The following is an 11,360-nucleotide window of genomic DNA, read 5'->3' as shown; positions in this document are numbered from 1 at the left end:
GTTCATTTGCTGACTCATTTCCTATCAATTTATTTTATCAAAAATAATAAATTTCACTGTGGCACTATATATTACAATGAATATACTCAGCCATGAAGAATGATAAAATTATGGCATTTGCAGGCAAATGGATGAAATTGGAGGATATCATGCTAAGTGAGATAAGCAAATCTCAAAAACTAAAGGATGAATGATCTCGCTGATAAGCGGTGATGAGGACATATAAGGGGGCGGTAGGAGGGCGTTAGCGTTAGGGTTAGGGTTAGGTTTAGGGTAGGTATAAGGAGGGTGGTAAGAATGGAGGAAGGAAGGACTGTATAGAGGGAAAAGAGGGGTGGGAGGGGTGGGGGGAAAGCCGGAAAAAAATAACAGATTGAATCAAAGCAACATTGCCCCCTAATGTAATTTATGATTTTTAATTAATATAAATAGTTGACAAAACAAATAAATAATAAAAATAATAAATATTCTAGAAACTCAAATTAGGATAATATAACGATTATTTTAATATGTAAAAATAATAAAGGATATTATCAAGATCACAGGACATAATAGATGTTGTCATGGATCGGTGGAGGAAAAAGGGCACCACATTGTCCATTGCTGGTGGAGTCTTGCAAATTGGTTGCTGCAGCCTTACTCTGGAAAGCCATATAGAGATTCCTCAGAAAACATGGAATGCCGACCCACATTTTGACTCAGTTTATCCCACTCCTTCAGTTTATACCCCCCCCCCCCCCCCCCCCCCAAAGGACCTCTAAAATTCGCCACATACTATAGACAACGCAGCCACATCATTGTTTCATAGCACTTCAATTCACAATAGCTAGAGTGTGCGAACCAACCTAGATGCCCTTCAACAGATGAATGGATAAAGAAACTGTGGTATATATACACAATGGAATATTATTCAGCTATTAAGAAGAATAATATTATGGCATTTGCAGATAAATGGATGGAATTGGAGAATATGCTAAGTGGAATAAGCCAATACCCAAAGACCAAAGGCTAAATATTTTCCCTGATAAGTGAATGATGATATGTAATGGGGGTGGAGGTGTGGGGAGTGAGCAGAAGAATGGGGGAACTTAGATTTTTGTAGAAGGAAATGAGAGGGAGAGAAGGAGGACAGACATCATTACCCTATGTAATGTATGATTACACGAATGGTATGAATCTACATTGTCTACAACCATAGGTGTGAAAAGTTGTACCCCTATTTGTGTACAATGAATCAAAATGCACTCTGCTAAAAATAAAAAATATAAATTAAAAAAAAACACCACAATAATAAAAAAATAGTCAATTTTTGAGGCAAGCATTTTACTAAATGTCTAGTATCAACTAACACTCCTTTTTTTTAATGAGTATTTAGTTGATACTAGTGTTTAGTTGATACTAGACATTCAATGTCTATGTATTAGTTAATGTTTATGTGTTAGTTAATTTAGTTTTATAATGGTCCACAAAATTGGTATTGCCCAATATGTTCATGTTTGGGATGAAATCAATCGGCCAGAGGAGAAAATAATTTGTCTCTTGTCACACAGTAGGAGAGTGTAGGAGTTGATAGACTACTTTACTTTCCATTACACTGCATACACTATCTTCACAGAATAGAATAGTCATCCCATGTGTTCAGGATTATGGTGGTTTAATACCAACTGAATTTTTTTTTTTTTTTTGCATATGTGTTTTTTTTTTTTTTTTTTCCCCCCCAGGATGACAGTTTACTTTTTTTCAGAGCCAATGATTACTGTTAACTTGACCTTGGGAATTTGCAAGAAAATAAAGATGTATTTTTTTATAGAAAAACTACATTGAGAAAAATGTGTTTTATTCCAACAATATTCTGTGTAAACAGTTAATAAATCAGAAAAAAGAAAAATGTTAACAGTAATTTAGCAGCAAATGGGGTATTTGACCTGCAGCTTTCAGATGAATTCCCAAACGACATGAATAATTTATTTTAGGAAGATGAAATGATATGGGTTATGTAATGCTTGATGAGAAATTGCAGTCATAATTGGGGAAATTGCTTCTACTTAGCAGGGTCACCAGTGGAGGAAGGAGCTGCTCCCACGATATCATTTTCCACCTTGAGAATCTTGGCTGCAGTGGTGTGTAGTGCTTGCTGCCCAGTTGCCAATCCAACTAGCATAGCAGAAGTTAGCTTCGTTTTCCAGAGGCCTCCAAAGCCATTTGAGTATCTAGCATCCAAATGTCCTCTGAGCTATTTTCTTAGAGGTTGTTCTCCAATCACATCTCCACATCTTAGAGATGCACTTACCACTTAGGTTTCCTAGGTTTGCACAGATGTAAACCACTCACAGAACTAGGATAAGCTGTAAAATTGTAGGGCAGCTCAGTTGCTCCTTGGAATTTTATGCCCTAAGGGACAAGAACTCTACAGAGCATTTTGAAAGCTGACAGCTTAGTGTTGGCAGCTGAGTTTTGACATTCATGCTATTATCAAAACTCTCTCAAACAGCTGAAACTGTAGGTATGTGACAGCTAAGCCCTTCTGCGAAGCATGTTTATCTGGCAGGAAAAATGCTATCAGTTCCCTTATTATTCCATTATCCTGTACATTGCAGTTGCTTTCTTGTTAATCAACTAAAACTAACATATTTTTTGAGATATCTAAAATGACAAGGCAACTAAAGAGCTACTGTTAGAATTTTAGTCTTAATACCATGTTTAATTTAAAGGTATGGCTTTGCTTCAAAATGTTTAGTTGGAGAATTTTGCCACAGAATTTCAGAGAAATTTAAAAAGCAATACAAGCCCTCACAGATTTGTTAGTCTCTATAAAGCTCACACTTAGTCCTTTCCTGATAAACTTATAAGAGGGTAATGAAAAACCCTATTTCTACCCAGGTTAGAGCTGACATAATCAGAAGTTGGTGTCTGAAAAAATACTTTATCAAAATAAGGAGTTGAAAGTTGAAATTAAAACAAAACTGCAATGTGACCCTCAATTTTCATTCCATTAAATGTTGAAAAAAAATAATATTTGACAAGTAAATAAGGATAGAAAAACATTTTGAGGATATTGTGTCAGAAAGAGGACATTCTTTTTATTTTTTGAACAAAGGAAAGATAATACTCCTGAAGCTATTCTTACTTTCTATACTTTTTAAAATTATTTATTTATTTTTTACAGACTGCATTTTGATTCATTGTACACAAATGGGGGTACATCTTTTTCTTTCTATGGTTATGCACGATGTAGATTCACACAATTCATGTAATCATACATGTACATAGGGTAATGATGTCTGTCTCATTCCACCATTTTTCATATCCCCACTCCCTCTTGTTTCCCTCTACATAATCTAAAGTTCCTCCATTCTTCTCTCACCCCCCACCCCCCACCACCCATTATATATCATCATCCACTTATCAGGGAAAACATTCGGGGATTGGCTTAGGGTAGTGAAAAGCAATGAAATTACATTACAACTTATAAAATAATGTGGCTCTTTGGTTTTTAGAAACCAAACCAATTGCTTTTTGTAAAATAGTTCTTTCTTTTTTTAATAATCATTTTATTTATTTTCATGTGGTGCTAACCCAGTGCCTCACACATGCTAGGCAAGTGCTCTGCCACTGAGCCATAACCCCAGCCCCCAAATCAATTGCTTTTAAAAATACAATTCTCTCTTTGGATGACCCCCACCCTGCCACAAAAAAATGGTAACAATGATAGATAAAATAAATCTCAGTCCTTCAGACTAACCACCAAATTCACTCACAGACATGAAAATTTGACCTCACCACAGAATGTGCAAAAACTCTTTTCTTTTACTTATGTACTAGATAAGCACAAATTTAAATGCATTATTAATTTAAGTAACCCATCCTCTTCCCCCTGATTGCCATAACTGCTTGTAAATTCATAGACCTCTCTGATATCCTTTGATTCATGACTGAGAACTGAATTTGATAAAACAGATTGAGATAGGTCGTGGTCCTATTTTCCACGTGTGTGCTCAACACCAAACAGACAGTCCATTCAATGAATTAAAACAATTGAAACAATCCTCAGTGAAAAAATGAAATATATTTAGTTGGACTTTTCTCATGATTTAACCTCTACAGAGTCATAGATTTTGAATTTATCAATATTCCAGCCTGATTTGCAGGCTAAATTATATGGTGGTTTTAAAATGACATTAAATTGTAGCAACAACACTTAAAGAATGTATATGATTCATTTGACATGATTTTAAGCCATTCATATACACAGACATAAAACATACACATTGCATATTCATATGTATACATGTATACACATATATATATGTATATAATCTTTAATCCTCTTAACATCCTTAATGTGGATAGATACTATCACTATCCCCATTCTGTGGGGAAAGAAATAGAGGCTCAACGAGATTAAATAGTTTGCCCAAGGTCACAAAATAATGAGAGTGGTATTTAAGTTTGGGCTATCTGCCTGTAAAGCCTGTGCCGTTTATCTATCATTATATTATATTGCCCCTGGGTTGAGTCACCGGAACATTTACATTCATTCAAAGTTTATCTGCAGTGCAAGAATTTCAAAATTCTATATGAGTTCCTTCAAAAATGTGGTCAATACAGTGAAGAGGAATAACCACAATGGAAGGGTATTTTCAATGCTTCCATACAAAAACATCTGGAGGTAGATTCAATAATGCAAAAATATTGATTGTGAGTTTAAAAGGTGATGAACTTCAGGACTGATAACAGCCAAATTTATATCCCTAAAGTTTCCCTCTTATATTTCCTAATTCCCCTTTCCACATTTAAAAAGCTGGTTTTTAGAAGTGATGACAGAAGTATTACAGAGTCAGCCCTAATAACAGCTGTCAACTCAGATTAGTGCAAGTAAAAATTTCTTTCAGTTTCTGCCACACATCTGTTGTAGCTTAATTTTTTTAAAATCATGGCTAGTGAGCTGTAGCATGGTGTACAGAATTTTTTCCTATATTTAAAATACTTTTCTATTTTCTTTTTTATTGCATTGCCTCATTTCCTGTAAGTGTTTCTATTAATGCATTGTAACTGTTTAGCTCCAAGCAAGCACCGAGAAATAAATAAAAATGTGAATGCTTGCGTCAAGTAAATAAAGATTTATTGGGACTTTAAAATATCTTGGATTCATTTTATATATATGTAAAATTATTTATACACATTTATCTATAGTATGTATCTCTAAGTTTGGAACTCTTTATTATACCTATGAGTTGCAATATTAAGAAAAAAGTAGCTTTGAGACAAACGTTCTCTTTCTCTTTTTACTAATGCTTCTGTGTTTTTGGTTAAAATATTATCATGCTGTCTCATTTGTTCTATTAGTAACTTAAAACAAACAAACAAAATAACAATGAGAAAATTTACTAGGTTAATAAAGGTAAGATTTTTTAGGTTGCTTGATTTCATCTTGGTCCAAGGGTTTTTAATAAAAGCCTTTCAGCACATTTATTATATTCAGGCCTTATTTGCATTTCTTACTATTGAGATGGAATGGAGCTTTAGGTGGAATTTCTACCAAGAGAGGTATTGAATATTTTTAGCATCAGTATCATCTTAATCTCTGACCTGGACAGCTCTCTGGGGACAGCTGCAGCTGTCATTTTACCTCCCTCTGACAATCTTGGGTCATATATGGGCCCTACAGACAATTGGAATAACTACAATATTTTCAATGTTTAAGATACAACAATGTCTGGAGGCAGAACTGATAATAGAAAAATATTGATTTGTGAACTGAAACTCATCAAGACTGATAACAGCCCTCGCTACACCCCAAGAACTTCCACAATGTCTGGCTTCTGGTCAATTCTGACTCTGTCTAGAAGGCAATCCTGAGAAATGAAAAATACATAGATTTATACTCAGACTTCAAAGTTCTCAAATTCTATTCCAGATGGAACCAGAGATTTGAAATTGTTTCTACAACATCTGACCTTCAGTTTCCTTATCATTACATTTCAGAAAAAAAACTGTATTTTTATTTTTTCCAAAGACTAAAATGAGATGAAAAGTCTGTGAAATTTTTGGCATCTCTTAATAAATGTTTTTGTGTCTCTCAATAAATATTTATTTCTAGTTTGTTATTAGTTTGACAAAAATTTTTATTTTTGGAATGATGATAAAAATAGAATAGATATCAAGATGTATTTTTGTTGAGTCAAGAAATATTTATATTTGTGAAGACCCTTCCTTCTGGAATTTATAATGCTTTGCATCAACATTTTTCAAAGTGTGGTCTATGGGTAATCTGCATCAACATCACTTGGGGTACTTGGTTTTAAAAAAATCAAATTACCTTTCTAACCTGGACTTACTGAATCAAGATTTCTGTGGAAGTCATCTGGATAAATATACATATGCAACTACATCCCCAAGAGAAATTTTTTTTCCCTACACTAAAATTTGAGAAGTAGACTGGAGGTGTAGCTCAGTGGTAGAGTACTTGCTGAGCTTGGGTTTGATCCTCAGCACTCCCCCTGCCCCCATTAAAAAAAAGATTGAGATGCATTACCTTACCTTATATACAGTCCTTTATACTTTATAAATCATAAATCATTTTCACACTAGTTATGTCATCTGACTCTCCACCCTTATCTTTTTGTGGATTGGAAACTGAGCTCTAGAGAAGTTCTAATCCCAGGTTACAAAGACAAGAAAAGGCAGGACTTATGCCTCTGTTCTGGTCTTCTACTTCAGCTTTCTTATGCTACATTTCACCATTCTCTGTCTACTTGAGAGGAGGTAGCTGCAGACAGCTTGGTGCATGCATGTGAGTCTATACAGTACTCCATTCTGTAGCTATGGAGATATAACAAAGATTTTTAAGTATTAGAAAGATTTCATCAGATATATATTCTAGCAGGCAGCCGAGAAAATGGTTGGAGAGAGTAGAAACTGAATCTAGGGAGTGGAAGGGAGACTTACATACCATCTATCACATAGGTAATATAGATGAGGTTACTAATGTCAAAAGTTTTCAAATTGCATTCCAGAAAGCATTGGAAATAAAATTCTTGTGAGAACAAGACATAGTTGTAAACCCATAAAGTGGTACTTTATGGTGCTTATTGAATTTTAGCATTAATCACATTAATACGGCAAGCTTCTATAATAGGACTCATTTTTGTGAACTCTGTGAAAATAGAATCATGTTTCATTCATCTTCGTATCCCCAGAATCGAATTGAGTGTTGACTGTATAGTTTCATTAAACGTGTTCATTGTTTATTTAATTGAGTGAATGATATTGAAAACATTTATTTTATATTGTTTAAATTATTGTTATATTAATAGTTCATAATTTTTACATCAATATGTACCAACATTTAGCTTTAGGCATATTTACTCATTTGATCATCACAACCAGTCATTCTATTACTAATAATACCCATTTTACATGTGAGAAGAACAGAGTAGTTAAGGAACTCACCCAATGTCAGTTGCTTATCCAAACTCTAATCCTAGTATAATTGGAATTTGAATTAGATAGTCTGGTTCTGAGGCCTTACTATGCTATATTACATATGTAAATTTTTCATTATTATATTTACACACGATGTTATTTTATATTTGTATAAATTGGAGTTTAGGATAAGGAAAGGAAAGACCATGGAATTAATCTCTTATAATTTTCCTATGTGCATATACGAATACACCACAGTGAATCTCACCATAATTTACATCCACAAGAATGGGGTCCTAATTAGTATAATATATGTTCCATGCTTATATAATTATAAAAAAATACAGTGCTCCAGCACACTAGAAAGTTGGAGTTTAATAGTTATACCATGTCCTACAGTAATGAACCACCTTAAAATATCAGTGGGTTGGGCCAATAAGTTTATTTCATACTTATACTTTCATGTAGTATAGATGACTTTGCTGTGTGACTTTCATCCAAAAGATGACTCAGCAATCTGGGCTCTTTCGTCTTGTAGCTATACCAGCAGGCATAGGTGTCCCCCAGGAGAAGAGAAATGAAGTAGGCACACTAGCTCTTAATTATCTTGGTCTATAAGGTCACAGCACGTCCACTCATATTTCATTGGGTAGCACTATTCACATGGCTCAACTTAACAGCAAGGAAGATGGGGAAATTTCTACAGAGGAGCATAAGGATTTCTGGTGAATCATAATTTAAAAAAAAAACAGTACAGTAATAAATACATAAAAATAAAACATTTGGAGCAATGCATTTGTTTCAGACCCTGTTTCTATCTCTAATTAGTTCAGTGACTCTGATAATGTAATTTATCTGCTTTGAATCAGTTTAATCATGCATAAAATGGACAAAATGAGTGACTACAACTCATGAGGTTATTGTATTACCAAGTCAGAAACGACAAAAGTAATGACCACAGCACAGTTGTGGGCACACTGTAAGTGCTCAATATAGTACAGCCATTATAGCACTCAGAGTTGTCCTCAGAAATACAATTAATAGGAAATATTGGTATATTTATGATATGGAATATTATATTTTCTTAGTATAAAGGAATCAGCTTACATGATTATGAAGGCTGGAAAACCCTAAATCTGCAGTTTGAATCTGAAATCTGGAGGCTGCTATAGCAGCAGGAAGAACAGATGTTCCAGTTCAAAGGTAATCAGGTAGGAGAATTCTCTCTTACTTGGAGCAGGGTCAGCCTCCATCTGATTGGATGAGGCCCACACACAATATGGAGGGAAATCTGCTTCATGTAGATTATTTATTTAAATGTCAATCATATCTAAAAACATTCTTCCAGTAAAACCACAATAATGTTTGATTAAATATCTGTACACATGATGGCCTAACCAAGTAGACACTCAAAATTAATCATCACAAAATGGAGCAAATTATGTTATTTGTATTTAAGAGCATGTTACAATGAACCCCACTATTGTGCATGTTTATAATATACTAATGCAAACATTAAAATGAATCATTACAGCTACCATTATTGTTTTAATTATTATTATCAGGTACAATCTATAGTAAGGATTTTCTTATTCATCAATGAAAACTTTTTCTTCATGAATAATTTGCTTTTCTTCCTAAAGATCCACGTTAAAAATCCCTTCCTTATTAAGAAGAGTTACCCACTCCAGTTGGATGCTTATGAGTACAGACAAGATTTGGGTACCTAGAATGAGCAGATAACATTGGTAGCCCCTCTTACTAGACCACCATCTTGATGGTCATACAGCCACTATGGAAAGTGCACATAGGTCCTTAAATAAAATGTTACATGGAAGAATAGAGGAAAAATTGTGTCATCCACCTCCTGGAATTTCTCCTCTATGTTACAATGTCTAGAATAATCATTCTGATGTAATATTTTTATCACTTATAGTGTTTAGTTCAATTATAGTTGGACTTTCACAATTATATTAAGGCTAATTACTTGTATAATTCTCAATCTAACACTTAGTGAAATCTTTATTGCCTCCAGCCAAGGCAAGGAGGGAGAAAGTCTGTACAAACTGTTTGGGTGTTTAAATAAAACAATCAGCTGATTGATTTAATTTCTCACTTTCAGCTAGTCATCATCATGGAGACACAGATGAAGAGAGATTCCAGAGCCAACTTCATCCAGGGAAACACTGAGAAGATTCAAAAGGCCTGGAAAGATACTTCTTTCTTGGTGCCCAGAAGCTGAGGAGACATAGATTTTATCAAAATGGTGGAGAAAAATAAATTCCAGACACACAATGCTTTCCAAGAAAATGCCTCATTTTGGAAAAATCTAATCAGAATTGAATCAGTTTCATTATGTATAAAGTGGGCATAATAAGTGAATACAACTCATAGGGTATGTTGTACTGTAAGTTCATAAATGACAGAAAAAATGACTATAGCACAGTCTTGGACACACAGCATGTGCTCAGCACAGTACAACCATTTTATTGTTCAGAGTTGTCCAGAGATAGAGAATTAATAAGAGGTAAAATAATTCATGGGTCCAGCTGCACACACTCAACTCAGTCAACCTGTTGGACTGAACTGACTAATCAATTGGTAATTATTATCAATCAGTTGTTTGAATTGACAGCATGTGTGACCAGTGTGTCACTGAGGTCAGATAAGCAGTGTAGGAAATAAGGTAGGATTGATCCTGCAAAGTCTTATTTCTTAAATGTATCTCAAAGTATGTAGAATAACTTTGTCTTTAAATTGCTTGGTGTGGTTCTATCAGCAAAAGGACCTCCAAGTGCACATCTACAATGGTAAAAAAAAAAGCATCTACAATAAACTAGGCCAGGTCAATCTTAGTTTTATTTTAAAATATTAAAACATAGAATTAAAATGTTTTGTGTTATTAGATTCTAAAACAAATGAACTGATAGCAAGTGCTTTCCTTATCATACAAAAATATCCGTGATATAATAGTCACACAGATTGAAACTTTTTTTAAGAAAAACAAATGTTTGAAGTCCTATCGAATTTCCATGTCCATTTGCCATGTCCTTTTGCTTTTAATTGTCAGCATGTTCTATTTTATTTTGTGTTTCATGATAAATGTCATTGCAGAGACATAAAAGAGAGCTAGAGAGTATCTAGAATCCACTTTCTGATTTATATGTTGACCTGCTCTGTGCTTATTCTACCTCTGTGAGCTAGCACTCACCTCAACTGCAGGAATGCAAAAATTCGAATGCAAAAATGCGAATTGTAGAAAAGAATATACTACCTGCTGATTTTATAGTTACAGGGTTTTTCACAGAATAGAGGCTTTACAAACCTATATGGAAAGGGTTATTAATGTATATGAGTGGATTAATATATCAGTTAAGCTAATTTAGTCATATTCAGTATGGAAGAAAATATGCCACTCCACACTATTCACTCTCTTTGTGGTGTGGATGATCCTTCATAAAACATATTTTATAAAGTTCTCTGTGAACTGAAAAATTATAAAATGTATCACATAGAAATTTTGTGATAAGCCACATTACAAAATGACTCCATTTATATGGTATGATATGAATGAGGAGAGAGGGGTGGGGCAATAGTATGCTAGAAATGTTTAAAAACCTGTTGAAAAGAAAATGCATGAAAAATTTATGTGTGTGTGTGTGTGTGTTTGTAAGTTTATTATCAATTTCAACTGATACGAAGACTGTTTAGCACACTATTCATAAGTATTAAAATATACAATACTTTTTATTATAAATTCCATTTATATAGAATGTTTTCATTGATTTTTCTCAAATATTTGTATCCTTAGTTAAACTATACTTGCAATTGATGGTCAGTTGTGGTTATGACATGAATATATTGGTTGATAAATTCAGTGAAACAACAAAAATGTCACTATTGGACATTTTTGGAATGTCACTATTTCCTAATGA

General features: G+C 33.8%; 1 long non-coding RNA gene across 1 annotated transcript; it reads left to right on the top strand.

Annotated features, from left to right (window-relative positions):
* Nucleotides 1-1,811: 1,811 nt before the first annotated feature.
* LOC306664794 lies at nucleotides 1,812-11,090 on the top strand. Its single transcript, XR_013764798.1, has 3 exons — nucleotides 1,812-2,124; nucleotides 8,514-8,636; nucleotides 9,548-11,090. It is a non-coding gene; the product is annotated as an uncharacterized lncRNA (long non-coding RNA).
* Nucleotides 11,091-11,360: the final 270 nt, after the last annotated feature.

The sequence above is a fragment of the Sciurus vulgaris genome (genome assembly GCF_902686455.1).
Source record: "Sciurus vulgaris genome assembly, chromosome: 6".
Classification (NCBI taxonomy): domain Eukaryota; kingdom Metazoa; phylum Chordata; class Mammalia; order Rodentia; family Sciuridae; genus Sciurus; species Sciurus vulgaris.
Note: the sequence above shows the minus strand (reverse complement) of the source record. Positions and strands in the feature narration are given on the sequence as shown.